The sequence below is a fragment of the Nomascus leucogenys genome, chromosome 18 (genome assembly GCF_006542625.1).
Source record: "Nomascus leucogenys isolate Asia chromosome 18, Asia_NLE_v1, whole genome shotgun sequence".
In the NCBI taxonomy this organism is placed as follows: domain Eukaryota; kingdom Metazoa; phylum Chordata; class Mammalia; order Primates; family Hylobatidae; genus Nomascus; species Nomascus leucogenys.
In genome coordinates, this window is record NC_044398.1 from 63,264,122 (window position 1) to 63,289,496 (window position 25,375).

Here is a 25,375-nt window from a genome sequence, read left to right on the forward strand (position 1 = left end):
TGCTTGGAAAACTGGCTAGCCATATGTAGAAAGCTGAAACTGGATCCCTTCCTTACACCTTATACAAAAATTAATTCAAGATGGATTAAAGACTTAAATGTTAGACCTAAAATGTTAAAAATCCTAGAAGAAAACCTAAGCAATACCATTCAGGACATAGGCATGGGCAGGGACTTCATGACTAAAACACCCAAAGCAAGGCAACAAAAGCCAAAATTGACAAATGGGATCTAAGTAAACTAAAGAGCTTCTGCACAGCAAAAGAAACCACGATCAGAGTGAACAGGCAACCTATAGAATGAGAGCAAATTTTTGCAATCTACTCATCTGACAAAGCACTAATATCCAGAATCTACAAGGAACTCAAACAAATGTACCAGAGAAAAACAACCCCATCAAAAAGTGGGCAAGTGATATGAGTAGACACTTCTCAAAAGAAGACATTTATGGAGCTAAAAGACACATGAAAAAATGCTCATAATCACTGGTCATCAGAGAAATTCAAATCAAAACCACAATGAGATACCATCTCACACCAGTTAGAATGGCAATCATTAAAAAGTCAGGAAACAACAGGTGCTGGAGAGGATGTGGAGAAATAGGAACACTTTTACACTGTTGGTGGGAGTGTAAATTCGTTCAACCATTGTGGCAGACTGTGGCAATTCCTCAAGGATGTGGAACTAGAAATACCATTTGACCCAACAATCCCATTACTGGGTATGTGCCAAAGGATTATAAATCATGCTACTATAAAGACACATGCACACATATGTATACTGAGGCACTATTCACAATAGCAAAGACTTGGAACCAACCCAAATGTTCATCAGTGATAGACTGGATTAAGAAAATGTGGCACTTATGCACCATGGAATACTGTGCAGCCATAAAAAAGGATGAGTTCATGTCCTTTGCATGTACATGGATGAAGCTGGAAACCATCATTCTGAGCAAACTCTCACAAGGACAGAAAAGCAAACACCACATGTTCTCACTCATAGGTGGGAATTGAACAATGAGATCACTTGGACACAGGGCAGGGAAAATCACACACTGGGGCCTGTCGGGGGTGGAGGCCTGGGAGAGGGATAGCATTACGAGAAATACCTAATGTAAATGATGAGATGATGGGTGCAGCAAACCAACATGGCACATGTATACCTGTGTATCAAACCTGCATGTTGTGCACATGTACCCTAGAACTTAAAGTATAATAAAAATAAAAAGAAAAGAAAATTAGGCTCCACTTGTTCATTCATTGACTGATGGTAAAATAGCAAAAATGATCCTGAGTCAAAGTGATTGCAGTAATAGTGATAATGAAGATGACATTTAACAATGATAACCACTGCCGAAGTGCCTGTAGGTTAATTACATGGTCAAATATATGAGCTTATTGAAGGACTAGGGCAGTATGCATTCATAACAGAACAAGAAATCATATTAGTTTATAAAATCAAAGAGAGACTTCGACAACAAATACCATTGTTAATAAGGCAGATGACTTTGGAGGAAACATTTTTAAATGCCTTCCGGCTGAATGCCTCCTCAACTGTAGATGATCCACCTCCTTTTCCCTCAACTGCTTCTGATGTTTTTTCTCACCTAAAAAAATACATTGTATAGTATCCTGTTAATAAAAATACAGTATTATAGGTAGAGACTAAAATCCTGTTGTTGTTTGCAGTTGCTGTTATTTAACAGCTAATACAGGTATTTTGGTGATGCAACTGTGTTGCTTAGTTAACCTGAACACATTTTTTTTTCACTGTATTAATGATATGTCAACTTTTTTGCTGTTAAGTACTTATGTGCAAATAAGTGTCAGAAAAACGACTGCTTATCAGTAGCATATAAATTCAGAGTCAGCAATGATGGTGATGTGAATAACCACAGATTGTTTCCATGGATGGCTGAGATAGGGACGCTTTTGCTTTCTGATGGTTTAATGTACACAAATGTTGTTTTATGTATATAATTATTTAAAATACTGTGCAAATTACTTTTAGGTATGTATAAAATGTTTATATGTAATATAAGTGAATTTTATGTTTAGACTTGTATCCCCTCCCAATGTATCTCATTATGTATATGCAAGTATTCCAAAATCCAAAAAAAAAATTCAAACTTGGAAGCACTTGTGGTCCTAAGCATTTCAGATGAGAGATACTCAACCTGCACCATGTTTTCTTTATCCATTTATTTGTTGATGGATATGAATAATTGTTTTCCTATTTTAACTGTTGTGAATAATATTGCAATGAACATGGGAGTGCAGATATCTCTTTGACGTACTGATTTCAAGTCTTAAGATATAAACCCAGAAATAGGATTGCTGGATCATATTGTAATTGCATTTCTCCTTTTTTGAAGACCTCTGTATTAGTCCATTTTCATGCTGCTGATAAAGACATACCTGAGACTGGGAAGTAAAATGTTTATTTGGACTTACAGTTCCACATGGCTGGGGAGGCCTCAGAATCATGTTGGGGGGCCAAAGGAACTTCCTCCATGGTGGTGGCAAGAGAAAATGAGACAGATGCAAAAATGGAAAGCCCTGATAAAACCATCAGATCTCGTGAGATTTATTCACTACCATGAGAACAGTATGGTAGAAACCACCACCATCATTTAAATTATCTCCTACTGGGTCCCTCCCACAACATGTGGGAATTATGGGAGTACAATTCAAGATGAGATTTGGGTGGGGACACAGAGCCAAACCATATCAGCCTCCATACACTTTTCTGTAACGGCTGTTGATATGATTTGGCATTGTGTCTCCACCCAAATCTCAGCTCAAGTTTTAATTTCCAGGGGTTGAGGGAGAGACCTGGTGGGAGGCGACTGTATCATTAGGTTGGTTTACCCCATGCTGTTCTTGTGATAGTGAGTGTGTTCTCATGAGACCTGAAGTTGTTATAAGGGGCTCTTGCCCCTCCACTTCCTCTCTCTCATTTGCTCCCATGTAAGAAGTGCCTGCTTCTCCTTTCACCATGATTGTAAGTTTCCTGAGGCCTCCCTAGCCATGCAGAACTGTGAGCCAATTAAACCTCTTTTCTTATATTAATAAATTGCCCAGTCTCTGGTAGTTCTTTATAGCAGTATGGTAATGGACTAATACAGCAGTACTAATTTACATTTATACCAAAAGTGTACAAGAGTTCCTTTTCCTTCGTATTCTTGCAAACACTTGCTATTGTTTATCTTTTTGATACTAGCCATTCTGACAAGTGTTATGTGATCCCATTGTAGTTTTAAGTTGTACTTTTCTAATGATTAGTGATATGGAGCATCTTTTTCATATATCTTTTGAGAATTTATGTGTCTTCTTTTGAGAAATATCTATTCAGGTCCTTTGCTCCTTTTTAATTTTTTTTTTCACTATTGACATATTATGTCTGAAATTGGTGGGCTCTTGGTCTCAGTGACTTCAAGAATGAAGCCGCGGACCCTCGTGGTGAATGTTACAGTTCTTAAAGATGGTGTGTCCGGAGTTTGTTCCTTCTGATGTTTGGACGTGTTTGGAGTTTCTTCCTTTGGGTGGGTTCCTGGTCTCACTGGCTTCAGGAGTGAAGCTGCAGACCTTTGCGGTGAGTGTTACAGCTCTTAAGGTGGCACGTCTGGAGTTGTTCATTACTCCCAGTGGGTTTGTGGTCTCGCTGGCCTCAGGAGTGAAGCTGCAGACCTTCACAGTGAGTGTTACAACTCACAAAGGCAGTGCGGACCCAAACAGTGAGCAGCAGCAAGATTTACTGCAAAGAGTGAAAGAACAAAGCTTCCACAGTGTGGAAGGGGACCAGAGCAGGTTGCCGCTGCTGGCTCGGGCAGCCTGCTTTTATTCCCTTATCTGGCCCCACCCACATCCGGCTGATTAGTCCATTTTACAGAGAGCTGATTGGTCCATTTTGACAGGGTGCTGATTAGTGCGTTTACAATCCCTGAGCTAGACACAAAAGTTCTCTAAGTCCCCACTAGATTATCTAGACACAGAGCACTTATTGGTGCATTTACAAACCTTGAGCTAGACATAAGGTGCTGATTGGTGCACTTACAAACCTTGAGCTAGATACAGGGTGCTGATTGGTGTGTTTACAATCCTTTAGCTAGACATAAACGTTCTCCAAGTCCCCACTAGATTAGCTAGACACAGAGCACTGATTGGTGCATTTACAAACCTTGAGCTAGACACAGGGTGCTGATTGGTGTATTTACAAACCTTTAGCTAGACATAAAAGTTCTCCAAGTCCTCACCCAACTCAGGAGGCCAGCTGGCTTCGTCTAATGGATCCCATGCCAGGGCCACGGGTGGAACTGCCTGCCAGTCCTGCACCGCGTGCCTGCACTCCTCAGCCCTTGGGTGGTCAATGGGACTGGGCGCTGCAGAGGTTTGGGCCTCACAGGAGCCTACGGCAGGGGGAGGCTAGGGCATGGTGGGCTGCAGGTCCCAATCCCTGCCCTATGGGGAGGCAGTTGAGGCCTGGCGAGAATTCAAGCTCGGCACCAGTGGGCACTGATGGGTGACCTGGCGCACCCTCCACAGCTGCTCGCCCAGGTGCTAAGCCCCTCACTGCCCAGGGCCGGCAGTGCCAGCCGGCTGCTCTGAGTGTGGGGCCCGCCGAGCCCATGTCCACCTGGAACTCACGCTGGCCCCCGAGCACTGCATGCAGCCCCAGTTCCCACCCACACCTGTCCCTCCACACCTCCCTGCAAACAGCGGGAGCTGGCTCCGGCCTCTACCAGCCCAGAGAGGGGCTCCCACAGTGCAGCAGCAGGCTGAAGGGCTCCTCAAGCAAGGCCAGAGCAAATGCTGAGGCCAAGGTGGTGCTGATAGCAAGTGAGGGCTGCTAGCATGTTGTCACCTCTCAATATAAAATTCTTATATATTTGGGATATTAATGCTTTATCAGATATATGGTTTACAAGTATGTTCTCTCAATCTGTAGGTTGTCTTTTCACTCTTAATTATTTTCTTTACTGTATAGAGGCTTTTTAGTTTGATGTAATCCCATTTGTCCATTTTTGCTTTTGTTGCCTGAGGTTTTTGGAGTCAAACTTTTTTTTTTATTTTTTATTATTATACTTTAGGTTTTAGGGTACATGTGCACAATGTGCAGGTTTGTTACATATGTATCCATGTGCCATGTTGATTTCCTGCAACCATTAACTCGTCATTTAGCATTAGGTATATCCCCTAATGCTGTCCCTCCCCACTCCCCCAACCCCACAACAGTCCCTGGAGTGTGATATTCCCTTTCCTGTGTCCATGAGTTCTCATTGTTCAATTCCCACCTATGAGTGAGAACATGCGGTGTTTGGTTTTTTGTCTTTGCGATAGTTTACTGAGAATGATGTTTTCCAATTTCATCCATGTCCCTACAAAGGACATGAACTTATCATTTTTTATGGTTGCATAGTATTCCATGGTGTATATGTGCCACGTTTTCTTAATCCAGTCTATCGTTCTTGGACATTTGGGTTGGTTCCAACTCTTTGCTATTGTGAATAGTGCCGCAATAAACGTACGTGTGCATGTGTCTTTATAGCAGCATGATTTGTAGTCCTTTGGGTATATACCCAGTAATGGGATGGCTGGGTCAAATGGTATTTCTAGTTCTAGATCCCTGAGGAATCGCCACACTGACTTCCACAATGGTTGAACTAGTTTACAGTCCCACCAACAGTGTAAAAGTGTTCCTATTTGTCCACATCCTCTCCAGAACCTGTTGTTTCCTGATTTTTTAATGATGGCCATTCTAACTGGTGTGAGATGGTATCTCACTGTGGTTTTGATTTGCATTTCTCTGATGGCCAGTGATGATGAGCATTTCTTCATGTGTTTTTTGGCTGCATAAATGTCTTCTTTTGAGAAGTGTCTGTTCATGTCCTTTGCCCACTTTTTGATGGGGTTGTTTTTTCTTTTCTTGTAAATTTGTTTGAGTTCATTGTAGATTCTGGATATCAGCCCTTTGTCAGATGAGTAGGTTGCAAAAATTTTCTCCAATTCTGTAGGTTGCCTGTTCACTCTGATGGTAGTTTCTTTTGCTGCACAGAAGCTCTTTAGTTTAATGAGATCCCATTTGTCAATTTTGGCTTTTGTTGCCATTGCTTTTGGTGTTTTAGACATGAAGTCCTTGCCCATGCCTATGTCCTGAATGGTATTGCCTAGGTTTTCTTGTAGGATTTTAATGGTTTTAGGTCTAACATTTAAGTCTTTAATCCATCTTGAATTAATTTTTGTATAAGGTGTAAGGAAGGAATCCACTTTCAGCTTTCTACATATGGCTAGCCAGTTTTCCCAGCACCATTTATTAAATAGGGAATCCTTTCCCCATTTCTTGTTTTTGTCAGGTTTGTCAAAGATCAGATAGTTGTAGATATGTGGCATCATTTCTGAGGACTCTGTTCTGTTCCATTGATCTGTGTCTCTGTTGTGGTACCAGTACCATGCTGTTTTGGTTACTGTAGCCTTGTAGTATAGTTTGAAGTCAGGCAGCGTGATGCCTCCAGCTTTGTTCTTTTGGCTTAGGATTGACTTGGCAAAGTGGGCTCTTTTTTGGTTCCGTATGAACTTTAAAGTAGTTTCTTCCAATTCTGTGAAGAAAGTCATTGGTAGCTTGATGGGGATGGCATTGAATCTATAAATTACCTTGGGCAGTATGGCCATTTTCACGATATTGATTCTTCCAACCCATGAGCATGGAATGTTCTTCCATTTGTTTGTATCCTCTTTTATTTCATTGAGCAGTGGTTTGTAGTTCTCCTTGAAGAGGTCCTTCACATCCCTTGTAAGTTGGATTCCTAGGTATTTTATTCTCTTTGAAGCAATTGTGAATGGGAGTTCACTCATGATTTGGCTCTCTGTTTGTCTGTGATTGGTGTAGAAGAATGCTTGTGATTTTTGTACATTGATTTTGTATCCTGAGACTTTGCTGAAGTTGCTAATCAGCTTAAGGAGATTTTGGGCTGAGACAATGGGGTTTTCTAGATATACAATCATGTCATCTGCAAACAGGGACAATTTGACTTCCTCTTTTCCTAATTGAATACCCTTTATTTCCTTCTCCTGCCCGATTGCCCTGGCCAGAACTTCCAACACTATGTTGAATAGGAGTGGTGAGAGAGGGCATCCCTGTCTTGTGCCAGTTTTCAAGGGGAATGCTTCCAGTTTTTGCCCATTCAGTATGATATTGGCTGTGAGTTTGTCATAGATAGCTCTTATTATTTTGAGATACGTCCCATCAATACCTAATTTATTGAGGGTTTTTAGCATGAAGGGTTGTTGAATTTTGTCAAAGGCCTTTTCCGCATCTATTGAGATAATCATATGGTTTTTGTCTTTCGTTCTGTTTATATGCTGGATTACATTTATTGATTTGTGTATGTTGAACCAGCCTTGCATCCCAGGGATGAAGCCCTCTTGATCATGTTGTGTAAGCTTTTTGATGTGCTGCTGGATTCGGTTTGCCAGTATTTTATTGAGGATTTTTGCATCAATGTTTATCAAGGATATTGGTCTGAAATTCTCTTTTTTGGTTATGTCTCTGCCAGGCTTTGGTATCAGGATGATGCTGGTCTCATAAAATGTGTTAGGGAGGATTCCCTCTTTTTCTGTTGATTGGAATAGTTTCAGAAGGAATGGTACCAGCTCCTCCTTGTACCTCTGGTAGAATTCAGCTGTGAATCCATCAGGTCCTGGACTCTTTTTGGTTGGTAGGCTATTGATTATTGCCACAATTTCAGAGCCTGTTATTGGTCTATTCAGAGATTCAACTTCTTCCTGGTTTAGTCTTGGGGGGGTGTATTTGTTAAGGAATTTATCCATTTCTTCTAGATTTTCTCATTTATTTGCATAGAGGTGTTTGTAGTATTCTCTGATGGTAGATTGTATTTCTGTGGGATCGGTAGTGATATCCCCTTTTTCATTTTTTATTGCATCTATTTGATTCTTCTCTCTTTTCTTCTTTTTAGTCTTGCTAGCCGTCTATCAATTTTGTTGATCTTTTCAAAAAACCAGCTCCTGGATTCATTAATTTTTTGAAGGGTTTTTTGTGTCTGTATTTCCTTCAGTTCTGCTCTGATTTTAGTTATTTCTAGCCTTCTGCTAGCTTTTGAATGTGTTTGCTCTTGCTTTTCTAGTTCTTTTAATTGTGATGTTAGGGTGTCAATTTTGGATCTTTCCTGCTTTCTCTTGTGGGCATTTAGTGCTATAAATTTCCCTCTACACACTGCTTTGAACATGTCCCAGTGATTCTGGTATGTTGTGTCTTTGTTCTTGTTGGTTTCAAAGAACATCTTTATTTCTGCCTTCATTTCATTATGTACCCAATAGTCATTAAGGAGCAGGTTGTTCAGTTTCCATGTAGTTGAGCGGTTTTGAGTGAGTTTCTTAATCCTGAGTTCTAGTTTGATCGCACTGTGGTCTGAGAGACGGTTTGTTATAATTTCTGTTCTTTTACATTTGCTGAGGAGAGCTTTACTTTCAACTATGTGGTCAATTTTGGAATAGGTGTGGTGTGGTGCTGAAAAAAATGTATAGTCTGTTGATTTGGGGTGGAGAGTTCTGTAGGTGTCTATTAGGTCCACTTTGTGCAGAGCTGAGTTCAATTCCTGGATATCCTTGTTAACTTTCTGTCTCATTGATCTGTCTAATGTTGACAGTGGGGTGTTAAAATCTCCCATTATTGTGTGGGAGTTTAAGTCCCTTTATAGGTCACTCAGGACTTGCTTTATGAATCTGGGTGCTCCTGTGTTGGGTGCATATATATTTAGGATAGTTAGCTCTTCTTGTTGAATTGATCCCTTTACCATTATGTAATGGCCTTCTTTGTCTCTTTTGATCTTTGTTGGTTTAAAGTCTATTTTATCAGAGACTAGGATTGCAACCCCTGTCTTTTTTTGTTTTCCATTTGCTTGATAGATCTTCCTCCATCCCTTTATTTTGAGTCTACATGTGTCTCTGCACGTGAGATGGGTTTCCTGAATACAGCACACTGATGGGTCCTGGCTCCTTATCCAGTTTGCCAGTCTGTGTCTTTTAATTGGAGCAGTTAGCCTATTTACATTTAAAGTTAATATTGTTATGTGTGAATTTGATCCTGTCATTATGATGTTAGTTGGTGATTTTGCTCATTAGTTGATGCAGTTTCTTCCTAGCCTTGATGGTCTTTACAATTTGGCATGTTTTTGCAGTGGCTGGTACCGGTTGTTCCTTTCCATGTTTAGTGCTTCCTTCAGGAGCTCTTGTAGGGCAGGCCTGGTGGTGACAAAATCACTCAGCGTTTGCTTGTCTGTAAAGTATTTTATTTCTCCTTCACTTATGAAGCTTAGTTTGGCTGGATATGAAATTCTGGGTTGGAAATTCTTTTCTTTAAGAATGTTGAATATCAGCCCCCACTCTCTTCTGGCTTGTAGAGTTTCTGCCGAGAGATCAGCTGTTAGTCTGATGGGCTTCCCTTTGTGGGTAACCCGACCTTTCTCTCTGGCTGCCCTCAACATTTTTTCCTTCATTTCAACTTTGGTGAATCTGACAGTTATGTGTCTTGGAGTTGCTCTTCTCGAGGAGTATCTTTGTGGCATTCTCTGTATTTCCTGAATCTGAATGTTGGCCTGCCTTGCTAGATTGGGGAAGTTCTTTTGGATAATATCTTGCAGAGTGTTTTCCAACTTGGTTCCATTCTCCCCGTCATTTTCAGGTACACCAATCAGACATAGGTTTGGTCTTTTCACATAGTCCCAAATTTCTTGGAGGCTTTGTTCATTTCTTTTTATTCTTTTTTCTGTAAACTTCCCTTCTCACTTCATTTCATTCATTTCATCTTCCATCAGCGATACCCTTTCTTCCAGTTGATCGCATCTGCTACTGAGGCTTCTGCAATCTTCGTGTAGTTCTTGAAACTTGGTTTTTCGTTCCATCAGCTCCTTTAAGCCCTTCTCTCTATTGGTTATTCTAGTTATCCATTCTTCTAATTTTTTTTCAAAGTTTTTAACTTCTTTGCTATTGTTTTGAATTTCCTCCCATAGCTCAGAGTATTTTGATCATCTGAAGCCGCCTTCTCTCAACTCGTCAAAGTCATCCTCCATCCAGCTTTGTTCCGTTGCTGGTGAGGAACTGCGTTCCTTTGGAGGAGGAGAGGTGCTCTGCTTTTTAGAGTTTCCAGTTTTTCTGCTCTGTTTTTTCCCCATCTTTGCGGTTTTATCTACTTTTGATCTTCGATTATGGTGATGTCCAGATGGGTTTTTTGTGTGGATGTCCTTTCTGTTTGTTAGTTTTCCTTCTACCAGACAGGACCCTCAGCTGCAGGTCTGTTGGAGTTTACTAGAGGTCCACTCCAGATCCTGTTTGGCTGGGTGTCAGCAGCGGTGGCTGCAGAACAGCGGATTTTTGTGAGAACACAAATTCAGCTGTCTGATAGTTCCTCTGGAAGTTTTGTCTCAGAGGAGTACCCAGCCGAGTGAGGTGTCAGTCTGTCCCTACTGGGGGGGGTGCCTCCCAGTTAGGCTGCTCAGGGGTGAGGGACCCACTTTAGGAGGCAGTCTGTCTGTTCTCAGATCTCCAGCTGCGTGCTGGGAGAACCACTACTCTCTTCAAAGCTGTCAGTCAGACAGGGCCATTTAAGTCTGTGGAGGTTCCTGCTGACTTTTTGTTTGTCTGTGCCCTGCCCCTAGAGGTGGAGCCTACAGAAGCAGACAGGCCTCCTTGAGCTGTGGTGGGCTCCACCCATTTTGAGCTTCCTGGCTGCTTTGTTTACCTAAGCAAGCCTGGGCAATGGCAGGTGCCCCTCCCCCAGCCTCGCTGCCGCCTTGCAGCTTGATCTCAGACTGCTGTGCTAGCAATCAGCGAGACTCCGTGGGCAGAGGACCCTACGAGCCAGGTGCGGGACACAATCTCCTAGTGTGCTGTTTTCCAAGCCCGTTGGAAAAGCGCAGTATTAGGGTGGGACTGACCCGATATTCCAGGTGCCATCTGTTACCCCTTTCTTTGACTAGGAAAGGGAACTCCCTGACCCCTTGCGCTTCCCGAGTGAGGCAATGCCTCACTCTGCTTCGGCTCGCGCACAGTGCGCTTCACTTACTGTCCTGCTCCCACTGTTTGGCACTCCCTAGTGAGATGAAACCAGTACCTCAAGCAAATGCAGAAATCACCTGTCTTCTGTGTCGCTCAGGCTGGGAGCTGTAGACTGGAGCTGTTCCTACTGGGCCATCTTGGCTCCACCCCCCTGGATTCAAATTTTTTTAAAAAATTATTGCACAGACCAATGTTGTGTAGTTTTCCCTTATGTTTTCTGCTGGTATTATTACAGTTTCAGGTTTTATGTTTAAACGTTCATAACTTGTGAGTTAATTTTTGTTATGATGTAGAAGAAGCATCCATTTCCATTTTTTCTGCATGTGTATATCTAGTTTTCTCAACAACCTTTATTGAAAATACTGTTCTTTTGATTGTGTGGTATTGGTACTTTTGTTGAGAATCTATTGACCATAAAAGCATAGGTTATTTCTGGGCTCTCTATTCTGTTCCACTGATCAGTGTGTCAGTTTTGATGACAGTAGCATGCAATTTTAGTTACTATAGCTGTGCAGTATAGCTTGAAGCCAGGTAATGTGATGTCTCCAGTTTTGTTCTTTTTGATCAAGATTACTTTATTTGTTGATTTTATGGTTCCATATGAATTTTTGAATTGTTTATTCCTATTTTGGTGAAAAATGACCATTGGATTTGTGTTTTTCTTTTTTTTTTTTTTTTGAGAAAGAGTCTCCCTTTGTTTTCCAGGCTGGAGTACAGTGGTGTGAACATGACTCACTGCAGCCTCAGTGTCCTGGGCTCAAGGGAACCTCCTGCATAAGCCTCTGGAGCAGCTGGGACTACATTCATGTGCCTCCATGCCCAGCTAATTTTCTTTTCTTCTTTTTTTTTTGTAGAAATCGTGCTTTGCCATGTTGCCCAAGCTGGTCTCAGTCTTCTGGGATCAAGAAATCCTACCACCTTGGCCTCACAAAATACTGTTATTACAGACATGAGCCACTGCACCGATCTGACATTGGAGTTTTGATAGGGATTGCATTGAATCTGTAGAATACTTTGGTGAGTATGCACATTGAAACAATGTTAACTGTTCCAGTTCATAAACATGACATATCTTTCCCTTTATTTGTGTCTTCTTACATTTCTTCCACCAATGTTTTATGGAGGTCAGTGTGTGAATTTCTCACTTCTGTGACTAAATATATTCCTGCATATATTTCCTTAAGAGTTTTTATCATGAAAGAATGCTGAATATGTCAAATGTTTTTCTGCTTCTAATGAGATGACCATAAGATTTTTATCCTTCAGCCAGGCGCGGTGGCTCACGCCTATAATCCCAACACTTTGGGAAGCCAAGGTGGGCGGATCATGAGGTCAGGAGATCGAGGCCATCCTGGCTAACACAGTGAAACCCCGTTTCTACTAAAAATACAAAAAATTAGCTGGGTGTGGTGGTGGGCACCTGTAGTCCCAGCTACTCGGGAGGCTGAGGCAGGAGAATGGCATGAACCCGGGAGGTGGAGTTTGCAGTGAGCTGAGATCACGCCATTGCACTCCAGCCTGGGTGAAAGAGTGAGACTCTGTCTCAAAAAAAAAAAAAATTATCCTTCATTCTGTTAATGTAGTGTATCGCAATTATAGATTGCACATGTTGCACTATATTTGCATCACTGTGATAAATTCTCATTGATCTTGGTGAATTATCCTTTTAATGAACTGTTGAATTCACTTTGCTGATTTTTTTTAAAGATTTTTGCATCTATATTTATAAGAAATATTGGCCTGTAATTTCTTTTATTTATTTATTTATTTTTTTTATTTTCTTTTATTTTATTATTATACTTTAGGTTTTAGGGTACATGTGCACAATGTGCAGGTTTGTTATATATGTATCCATGTGCCATGTTGGTTTGCTGTACCTGTTAACTCATCATTTAGCATTAGGTATATCTCCTAATGCTGTCCCTCCCCCCTCCCCCCCACCCCACAACAGTCCCCGCAGTGTGATATTCCCCTTCCTGTGTCCATGAGTTCTCATTGTTCAGTTCCCACCTATGAGTGAGAACATGCGGTGTTTGGTTTTTTTGTCCTTGCGATAGTTTACTGAGAATGATGTTTTCCAGTTTCATCCATGTCCCTACAAAGGACATGAACTCATCATTTTTTATGGCTGCATAGTATTCCATGGTGTATATGTGCCACATTTTCTTAATCCAGTCTGTCGTTGTTGGACATTTGGGTTAGTTCCAAGTCTTTGCTATTGTAAATAGTGATGCAATAAACATATGTGTGCATGTGTCTTTATAGCAGTATGATTTATAGTCCTTTGGGTATATACCCAGTAATGAGATGGCTGGGTCAAATGGTATTTATAGTTCTAGATCCTCATTCTTTTTTTCTTTTTGCTCCTCTGACTGAATAATTTCAAATGTCTCTGTCAAATTTCAGTCTTGAGCTCAATGACTTTTCCTTCTGCTTGATCAAACCTTCTGTTGAAGCTATTACATTTTTTAGTTCAGTCATTGTGTTCATCTTTAGGATTTCTATTTTTTACTGTTACAATTTTTTTCAATTGCTTCATTTTATTTGTGACTGATTTCCAAGTTTTATTTACCTTTCCATATATTTTTATATCTTTTAAATTCATTGAACTTCCCTAAGAGAACTATTATTGTCATTTATTTTATAGATCTTAAAACTGTTTTTGTAATTTATTTTATAGATGTTCATTTCTTTAGAGGCCACCATCTTTTGAAGGTAGCATGATTCCATGATTCTTTATAATCTTTATGTTTTTACATTAGTATATGTGCATTTGAGAAGACATCCACTTCTTTTAGTCCTTACAGACATTTTTGGCAAGGCTATACCTTCACTATTAATTCTAGGATTTGATTCTAGATGGGCCAACTGATAGTGGCACCAGGTAGGCAGAGCTTGCTGTTGGGTTCTCTAGCTCGCTGAGCCACCACCTTTGCTTTGAGGTCAGATGTGGCTGCTAGCTGAGCTTTGCTGTCTCATGGGACCATTGACTACATTCTGCAATTAGAGCTACTGGTTAGACACTGAAATTACCTCTAATAGTGCCAGAATGCATGACATATTTCTTAGTACAGTGGTACTGCCATTTGAGTTCTTAAATTTGAGCAGGGAGGCAGATTAGATCCTAAGGTTAAGCAGAATTGCTGCTTGGTATAATTGAGACCAACTGCTATGCTCAGTAGAAAGGCATGGTTGAGGTTTGCCTTTTTGCCTGGGTAAAGCCTTTGAGTGGTATTTGAAAATGAGCTGAGCTGCTATTTGAAGGCCCAGGTGGCACAAGTCTAGCCCCTGTGCTTTACTGAAAAGTACTGTTTCAGGCCGTGGCGCCTTGAGGTGGACTTCAATGATGAACCAAGTGAGCATTTAAATCCCTGGATGGCACAAGTTTATATTTGGTGCTTCAGTGAAATACTCTGGGGCAAGAATCTCCTTCTCTGGGCCAGAACTTGGGATATGGTATGAGGCTAGGCATGGAAGCTAGTAGTCTAGAAATTCAAGCCAGATTGAACTTTTCACTATATTTCTGCAAATGACCAACTTGTCCTTGTGTGTGGGCTATGTCACCATATTTCTGATTTGACACCTCTGCTAGCAGTAACATGGAGCTACCACCAAGATGTGCATGCTAGTCCCTGTGAGCAGTGCCTCCTTTCTTTGTTTTTATCTGACCACAGGCAGTTTAGCCAGGCTGTTACCCTCTGTGTTTCCTGTAAGGTGAGATTGAAGTGGGATTCCTGAGAGGTCCCTTGGAATGCTAGGGAAGTTTGATGTCTGTTTCCAATTTTCTTTTACCCCTGTCTAAACCATGGGCACTGGAGAATTTCCTTGTGAGGCAATGTGTCAACTTGAGGGAGTGGGAGGGGCATTAAAGTCGAAGTGAAACCATTTTTCTTACTCTTCTAATGTGGTTTTTATTCAGTTCTGTGATCCATGTGGGCGTCTCAGGCCTATTTCCAAGTTTTGGGGCTTTCACCAAAGCGTTCTTTTCTGTGTATGGTTGTTAGTTGAACTTTCTGTGGTGGAGAGAGAAACATGGGGTTTCCTATCCCATCACTTTGCTGATGTTACTTCCCAGGTAATCTCTATTTTTAAATATTTATCTTATAATCTTAATTTAAATTGTTACCATTGTTTTACAAATAGAAACACACTTAAAAGTATAATTTTTCTGAGTATATTGAGGGTGACGTGATTTATTTCTTGGAAACAGATTGGTAAGATACTGGCAGAGCAACAGATAAGGTCGAGGCTGATAGGATAGGACCCATATGCACAGTCCATAAAGGAGAATTAGATGATTTCATCTAGGTTTATGAACACACACATTCTTATCCCAAAACCTATTGCCACCAGCTTCATTGTTAAGGTGTTGAGATAAAGACAGCATCATCTTCACTCTCTCTACCTTGTATTTCTAGTTGCCCTTAATACTTAATCGTTTCTATTATGGAAACATACGTAATAATAGGAGAAGTAGCCATAGAAATAGAAAAGCCATGTGATTTGTCTTGGTCACTGAACCCTCATTTTAATGATCCTGCCAGGAGCAGTGTCTCACACCTGTAATCCCAGCACTTTGGGAGGAATTTGAGACCAGCCTGGCCAACATGATGAAACCCTGTCTCTACTAAAGATACAAAGAAATTAGCCAGGCATGGTGGCATGCACCTGTAGTTCCAGCTAAGGAGGCTGAGGCATGAGAATTGCTTGAACCTGGGAGTGGGAGGTTGCAATGAGCTGAGATTGTGCCACTGCACTACAGCCTGGGTGACAAAGGGAGACTCTGTCAAAAAATAAGTTTGTAAAAAATAAATAAAAGCTGCTTATTTTGATCACAGAGAACTCTGTTTTATGAGATCTTATGAGAATAATAGGGCTTGCTTTAAACATGTTGAGTTTACATTGCTTTAGCCAATGAATAAAAAAGTAGCAAAAGGGTTTAACAAAACCCTTTTTTTATACACATTTACCAGGGTAATATAAAATCTCTGTATTTACCATGAAAATTAGATATTTGAGATGATTTATAATAATGTTCATAATAATTATTTAACTTGTAAAACTTATTTTTGAATTTTTGTTAAACATAAAAGCCATTTACAAAAATATTGTACAATAACATGTATGTGTCAGAAGTGACATATAAGCAGAAGAACAGACTTTAGAATATTTGCACTTCTTATTCTTTATCATCTTGGACTTTTGGGTAATATACTACAGTTCTTGCATTCTTATTTTTATGTGGTATCTTATATTAGAAAAGTATTAATCTGAGTAGTGTATTTCCATTGCTTTGGCCCTAGAGGTGATTAGTCAAACGAAAAAGCCATTAGTTAACTATTGCAAAATTCTTTGGGAAAGGTTAACAATATAATATTGCCATTTCCTTAAATATTTTTAACCATAAACAGAAATAATCCAACCACCTTACTTCAACTGTGAATGTATCCACAGAATGCTTTCATTGGGAGTTTTGGATGTTCTAAATTTTTCATATACCAAAACTTAGGTCTTTGTATGAAAATAAGGAATCCTTGCAGACCTGCGAATACTGGCTGATTGGCCTGATTTCATCCTCACTGTGAAGTGTATATCCATAGCCACGAATTAAGCACTGTGAATATGACAAGCTGAGTTTCTACTGTAATTAAAAAGACCAGCATGACATTGTGTTACTGTAATGCATGCTGACACCCAACCCATTAATGTTTCCTTTATTCTTCCTCCATCCCAGGGTTTCATTCATTTTAAAGCTAACAGAAAAACAACAGATTTTTATAATTAAGTTCATGAGAAACCATGATAAATACAGCATTACACATACTGTCGATGATATTTTGGATTTTCTAAGACACCAGAGATCAAAACATGCCAAACTGGACTTCTTGCATTGTCTATACAAACAAAACTCACAGACATCAAAGCCACTATGACCATGCTGATGAAAGGACTAGGTGTGTGCAAGAAAGTTTGTATTTGGAACCATCTCTATCTTACACTTTTCAAAGATAACCTAGGTACTTCCTACTTAAAACACATGTCAAGATGTTTTTGTGCTTCTCAAAACCTTCCTGGGCTGAGGCACATGGAGCAAATGTTAATTTGCTCAAGAGTACTGTCCTCTGCCTGTGTTTGTTACCATTATACTATGAGATGGGCATCATGGCTCCTCCTGAAGTCATTGTTTATGCTTTCATCATATTATTCTCCCTTGCAAATGCTATTGTTCCTGAGTATAATAAATCACCGGATTTCCTCATCGCAAGCTTGTTTGCCTTTCTTGCTTGCTTTCTCTGTTATCTAATATTTTAGTAATAATAACAACTACTTTCCATTGAGTAGTTCCTTTGTGTCAGGCCCTAAGCTAAACACTTTCTGTTCATAATGATATTGAAGCAACATTACAAACTTATAAATCCTATTAACAACCCTATATTTTAGATAAAGAAAAGAGGCTCAGAGAGGTTGTCACTTACTCCAAGTCACACAGCTAGAGAGAAACAGATCAAGCTGTGAGCTTTGAGGTTCTAACCCAATGTGTTTAGTTCCCAAGTGTGTCTTCAAAACCATCAAACTTTTCTTCTTCCTATTATATTCAGTTGGTCACAGAACTTTATTGCTATTTTTAAAAATATGAATATCTTCATTTCCATTCTTCCTTTCAACTATTTCAGCTTAAATGATTTTATTTATTTATTTATTTTTGAGACAGAATCTCACTCTGTTGCCTAGGCTGGAGTGCAATGGTGCTATATCATAGCTACCTGCAGCCTCAACCTTCTGGGCTCAACTGATCGTCTCACCTCAGACTTCCAAGTAGCTGGGACTACAGTGTGTGCCACCACATCTGGCTAATTTTTGTACTCTTTTTTGGTAGAGATGGGGTTTTACCATGTTGGCCAGGCTGGTCTCAAACTCCTGACCTCAAGTGATCCTCCTTCTTCAGCCTCCCAAAGTGCTAGGATTACAGACATGAGCCACCATCGTGCCTGGCCACAGCTTAAATGATTTTAAAATCTTGCAGTCATATCCTTAAATACTTGTTGTTTTCCTACAATATGACATTTAAACAGATTAGTTACTGTCACTAAATACTTCCAAAATGATAAATAAAATGTCAGATTAACCATGCAAATTTTAGTCAGCTTAAGTAACCTTTAATAAAGTGAGAAAGGGCAGAATGGTATACCTTAATTCATGGGAAAAATTTAGCATCATGTTTTTAAATATAACGACAAATGTTTTTAAAGTATCTATCTTGTTATTTGCAGCTAGTTTATGATATCTAAATATAGATCTCAAAATAGACATTTTAACCATTCAATGTAACTGGTTCTCTTTGAAATCTGCTTTTCCGTGCATCATTTCACTCAAAGCAGAGAGCTCATTTTCAGTCAGGTATAATTTTATTACTATGCCCCTTTGGGGGGCACCAAAAAGATAATCAAGATAAATGATGTTTTTTATCATTTTTAATATTTTTTTTAAAAAAATCAAGTTGACATATCATAACCTGTGGGCCATCTACCTATTTTTATAAAGAGAGTTTCATTGGAACCAGAGTTTGGAGTAGGGTAAGTTGAGTAAATACATTCTGCAGGTATAGAATCAGATCTTGTCTTCATTTAAATCTGTAATATTTTGTTCATTACATTTCTAAAAATAATTTAGATTTACAGTATTGCACTAAAATATTATTTATCTTGATTCCTGAATGTTTTCCTCCCCCACCTTTACCCACTTAAATTTTGTGCCTGAGTCTCAAAAGTGAGTCTCACTCACTTTATCTTAGTTTTAAGCCTGGTTTACATGTGTGAAACTGTCAATGCAATCAAGATGTTAAGCATGTCTGTCACCCCAAAAAGTCTCCTCATGTCCCTTTGTAATCTCTTCCTTCTGCCACTCCCCACTTAGACGTCTCCCAGTAACCAGGTAACCACTAATCTGTTTTCTCTCACCATATATTAGTTTGAATTTCTTAGAGCTTTATATAAATGACAATATAGAGTATGCTTTCTCTTTTATCTTCTTTCATCCAGCATAATTATTACCATGTTGTGACATGTTCACTCTTTTTTTAAATGCTAAGTAGTAGTATGTCCTTCCACCTGTTGATGGACATTTGGGTTGTTTCCAGTTTTAAAGTATTACAAATAAAGCTGCTTGAACATTCATGTGTAAGTCTTTGTAGGTATATATGCTTTTCTTTCTCTTATCTAAATATCTAGGAGTAGAATGCCTGGATCAAATGATAAATGTATGTCTAACTTTTTAAGACGTTGCCAAACTATTTTCAAAATAAATGAATCATTTTATGTTCTCAGCAGCAATATGTGAGAATCCTAGGTCCACCACATCCTTATTGACATTTAGTTTAGAGAGGTGTGATGAGGAGATCTGACAGAAAATAAAAGTGAGGGAGGACTTGCAAACTGCCTTTACTTTGAATGTGTTCCCCAATCCACACAAAGATCCACTGGTTAAGTGTAGAAGGCTTATGGGTTCAAGTTGTTTATGTATAACCTCTAACAAATCATTAAGTGACCACTAAAATATGTTGACCAAGGTGCAATCCCTAAAAATCCAGCCTTAAAAATTAAATTAGTAATGAAAAAATAATAAATCAGAGCAGAAACATTAGCAACTGCACATTGTGTGCAAGAACGACTATAGAATTGGCCGGGCACGGTGGCTCATGCCTGTAATCCCAGCACTTTGGGTGGCCAAGGGGGGCAGATCACCTGAGGTCAGGAGTTCAAGAGTAGCCTGGCCAACATGGTGAAACCCCGTCTCTACTAAAAACACAAAAATTAGCTAGGTGTGGTGGCACACGCCTGTAATCCCAGCTACTCAGGAGGTGAAGGAAAGAGAATCGCTTGAACCCGGGAGGCGGAGGATGCAGGGAGCCAAGGTTGTGCCATAGCACACCAGCCTGGGCGACAGAGTGAAACTCGGTCTCAAAAAAAAAAAAAAAAAAAGGAAGACTATTTAATATCGCAAAATACTAAATAAAAATCCCCCCCAACACACACACACACACACACACACACACACACACACACACAATCAGCGACAATTCTTTGGGGGAAGAAAGTATTAGTTTTCTTTGTTGTAATTGCTACAGCTTAGTGACTTAAAGCAACATAAATTAGCATCTCAGTTTCCATGAGTCAGAAGTCTGGGCATAGCCTAACTGATTCCTTTGCTCAGGGTCTCGCAAAGCAAGAGTTAAGCGGTCAGCTGGGGCTGAGGTCTCATCTGAGGCTTAGGTCTTCAGAACTTATATGACTGTTAGCAGAATGTATTTATTCTCTTACAGCCATGGAACTCATGGTGGCTTCCTTCCTTAGGATGAACAAGAGAGAGAGAGAGAGAGAGAGAGATCTGCTACTAGTCCCTAATTTCCTGACTGTCTCTAAAGGGCTTCCCAATAGGTCACACTCACCTAAGATAATCTCACTTTTGATTAACTCTAAGTCAATTGGGTAGAAACCTTTATTTCATTTGGAAAAGTCCATTTACCTTTACTATATAATATAAACTAATCGTGATAGTGACATCCGTCAAGTTCATAGGTTCTGCTCAAACTCAAGGAGATTATTCAGGACATGTACACTAGAAAGTAGGAATTCTGAAGGTCATCTTATAATTCTGTAACAACAAAGACTTGCTGTATTATCTAAAATGTAAAATTTCAACAAAAATTATAATACTTGAAATGGAGAAGGGTTACCTGTACACAGAAAAAAAAAAAGCAGCCAATATATATTGTATTGAAAAGGGCCACGATGTTGTATTTAGCAAACAAAAATGTCAAAACAGTGGTCAGGAGTGTGCTCAAAAACTAAATGAAATAATGTTTAAAGAATTAAAGATAACTATGATTACTTACTCATCAAAGAACAAATTGCTCATCAAATAAAGAATAAAAAAGATAGAAATTATTTTTTCAAAAAAATTTTCTGAACTTCAAAAGCACAGTAACAGAAATAAGACATATCAGAGAGGCTCCAAGCTACTTTAAACTGGTAGAAGAGAGAATCTGTGCATGATAATAGATCAGTAGAAATTGTCTAATTTGAAGAAACAAAGAAGGAGGAGTAAAGAGTGAAGAAAACTGAACACAGCCTTAAAGACCTGGGGGACATCACTGAGTGAACCCATACATATGTATATAATAGAAGTTCCAGAAGGAGAGGTGATAAAAGAACAAATATATATATATATATATATATATATATATATAGGACTCATAGCCAAAAACTTCCCAAACTTGCTTAAGAACATTTAACTACACATCTAAGAATCTCAAAAACTCCAAGTAGAACACACTTAGAGATATGTACCCAAATGTATTGTGGTCAAACTGTTGAAAGCCCAAAACAGAAAATGTTAAAAAAGAAAAAACCACACACACAAGAAAAATATGACTTAAAATATACAGGCTAACTACAATAAAATTCAGAGTACTTCAGACCCAGTGGAAGTCAGAGGCCAAGAGAATGGCATATTTAAATTACTAAAAGAAAGAAATGCCAATCATAAATTCTATATTCAGCAAAACTATCCTTCATAAATGAAAGTGAAATAAAAACATTCCTAGCACACCTGCTTTATGATAAATACTAAAGGAAGTCCTTAAGGCCGAACAAAATTACACTAAGTAGTAACTCACATATACCTGAAAAAATAATGTTTATGGTAAAGGTAATATTAAAAAGTATATATATATTTACATGTATGTGTATATATATTTACATGTATATATATATTTTTCCTAACAAATTTAAAAGACAACCATATAAAAATAAATATTATCAAACTGTATCATTGCCCTTATGATGTATAAACATATAGTATACATGACAACCATAGCACAACATAGGAAGGAGAAAATAGAGCTATATGAGAAAAAAACTTCTATATTATTGCACAACTCTGTAAATTGTACTTTAGAAATTATTGAATTGTACACGTAGGATAGTGTATTAGTTCATTTTTATGCTGCTGATAAAGACATACCCAAGACCATGTAATTTATAAAGGAAAAGAGGTTTAATGGACTCACAGTTCCCTGTGGCTTGGGAGGTCTCATAATCATGGTGGAAGGTGAAAGGCAAGTCTTATACAGCAGCAGACAAGAGAGAATGGGAACCAAGTGAAAGGGGCTCCCCCTTATAAAACCATCAGATCTCATGAGACTTATTCACTACCATGAGAACAGTATGGAAGAAACCACCCCCATGATTCTATTATCTCCCACTGGGTCCCTCCCACAGCAAGTGGGAATTAAGGCAGCTACAATTCAAGATGAGATTTGGGTGGGAACACAGCCAAACCATATCAGATAGGAAAATTTTATGATATACAAATTATATCTCAATAAAGTTGGTATAAAAAAACAGGGCCAAATTTCTGCCAGGTATCACTGTACACTTTTATAAAAATAAATATTTTTTCTAGAGTTCTAGTGACTTCCTTACTGGTCTAAAGAGCACTACAAAAATAATGCATGTAAATTATGCTTTTTCATAACTATTTACACTTACATTTGTTTCAATGAAATGAAGCCAAAACATAAAATTCCAAAGCAAAGTTAGATCATGAATTGGCAGTGGAAGTCTGTACAGTGATGTATGAATAGAGAGGAAATAAAGCTGGAAAATGGAATCCAAATAGGGACCCTAAAGCTTCTGATATTGCCCCAGGTATTGTGTACAATATAAGGAGGACTTACAATGTAAAGAAGATTTATAGTTCAACTGAAGGCCTGCAGTGGGAGTCAGAATGGCTAGCTCTGTGTTCTGACTGACTTAGAGGAAGCTTTCTTCACAACATTGTGCTGAACATTCTCTTGGGATAGCATGCTATTTATCACTAGAAAAAAATTGTTTTGTAGCATGATGTGTTAGAATGTTGTTTCACTCTAAAGATGATGCTTTCTAGTGGGAGTTCTGCAGAAAATATAATGAAATTTGTACAAAATCCCACATAACCAAATCATTAGTTAGAACCATATTTTGGAGTTTTATAAAGTATTAATTCTAAAACATGTTCATGTAACAAGCATAAAACCAAGCTAAGTATAGCAAACAATGTAATCGGGAAATACCTGATTTAGGCTGCATTAGTAAATAGACATGAATATATATCAAAACTACACACAGATTTGCAGGAACTTCCTAATTCCAAATCATGGAAAACCATGTTTCTGAAATTCTTGGGTTGTTATTCATTATGAAAATGGTGTGTATTGGAAAATAAGCATTAGTAATTTTGAGTTACAGTTTTATAATATAAATGACGTATTTCAATATAATTATCTTGAGAGTTACACATTGGTTCAAAGAAATTTAGCAGAATGGATTCCTCTGGGAAAAACAAGAATGAATCCATTACAAAGAATATAAAGATGAGAATATTCTATTAGTGTATTATTTGTTATTTGACAATGTCTTATTAATTACATAGCATCTTTTATATCTGTAACCTCAGCTTTGAGCTCCTCATTCATTCCTTAATTCATTTACTTAATTCATAATTAACTTTTTAAGGAATGAAACTGGATGACAGAGGAGTGAATAGTGTATCAATTCCAGGTTCAGACCTTGGTTTGGTCTTTATTTTTCATTCCTTTCTTCTCACTTCCTACCTCTCTACCTTCCGTTTTTGACTGTTTGGTAGAGAAAAGCATTCATTCAAAACTGATAATAGAAAATAAGACAGAAGTACTATGGGAGTCTTGGCATTGGCAGCCATCTTGCAATTTTTCCTTTGCTGTTTTCTTTTATCTTTTTCAGCAAGAGTTAATCTGCACAGCCGTCACTGAATCTATATTGGTAAGACAACGTGTTGCATGGTTCCGAAAGGATATTCTATATTCCTTACTGCCTGCAGAAAAAGGGGACAATAAACAGCAGAAACAAATACTCTTTACACTAGACAAAATGACAACACCACTCACTGGCGGATAGGCTGGACTGCTTACCTAATCCTATACATGCTGTGAGGTTAGCCACCCTCCACAAGGGATCATCTTCTCTTGGCTGTTGGTTAGTGACCCAGGGGTCACCGGGTGGAGAGATACCTGGAACGGCATAATTGTGTTGGACTTACATCATTTTCTCCATATCTGTTTCCCCCTCTACTCTAGGCTGGACCTTATACTGAAAGGTAGTGGTGGTAAGGCATCATCCTAGAAGCAGTCCCTTCCTCTGGCTGATTGTTGTTGACTGATTGCTCATCACAGCAGCTTTACATGTATTACCTTTACTCTTCTCAGGAACATTTGCACTTGTAGGAGGAGACTCTATTCCAACTTTCCTCATCCGTTGGAGATATAAATGAGTACAATAATTCAGTAGTTACTGCAAGACTCATGGATCTTATTGGGGCACAGAAACTAATATAGTATGGATATTTGTCCCCTTCAAATCTCATGTTGAAATGTGATTTCCAATATGTTAGAGGTGGGACTTGGTAAGAGGTGTTTGGGTCATGGGGCAGATCCCTCATGAATGGCTTTGTCCCCTACCCAGGATAATGAGTGAGTTATTGCTCTGTTAGTTCACTCAAGAGCAGGCGGCTGGCACCTCCCCCACTCTCTTTTTCCCTCCCTCACCATGTGACATGCCTGCGAGCACACCTGCTCTGCCTTTGCCTTCGGCCAAGAGTAAAAACTTTTTCAGGCCTCAATAGAAACCAAGCAGACACTAGTGCAATGCTTGTACAGCCTGCAGAACCATGAGCCATATATACCTTTTTTCTTTATAAATTACTCAGTCTCAGGTATTCCTTTATAACACTGCACAACAGACTAATACAGAAGTTGATACCCCAAAATGTGGCATTTTGACATGCTGAACTGAAGAAGCTTCAAGCTGTCTCTGGCCTTCCGCTTCCCTCTGATTCTCCCAAAGCCTTTATCTACCTAAGATCAGACCCAGCAAAAGAAAAAAAATGTTTTTCTTCCTCTCCCTGTAATACCAAAAGTGTAACCACACCTGAACAGAACCTTTCACAAGATAATGTACACGTTAATTTCTGTTTCCTGATCTATTTATCCTTCCTAGTAATCCACTCAACAGAATTTCTCTTCTCCTGAACCATGCTGTGGGATAGGAAATCACTCAGTGATTTTCCTATGTATACACATTAAATAGATTTGTACACTTTTCTCCTATTAATCTGCTTCATGTCAGTAATTTTTAATGAACCTTCAGAGGCCCAAGGGGAACTTTCAAGTTTCAAGTTTTCTATCTCCACAAAGCTTAACAAGGGCAAGAAAATACAGATACATCTAGA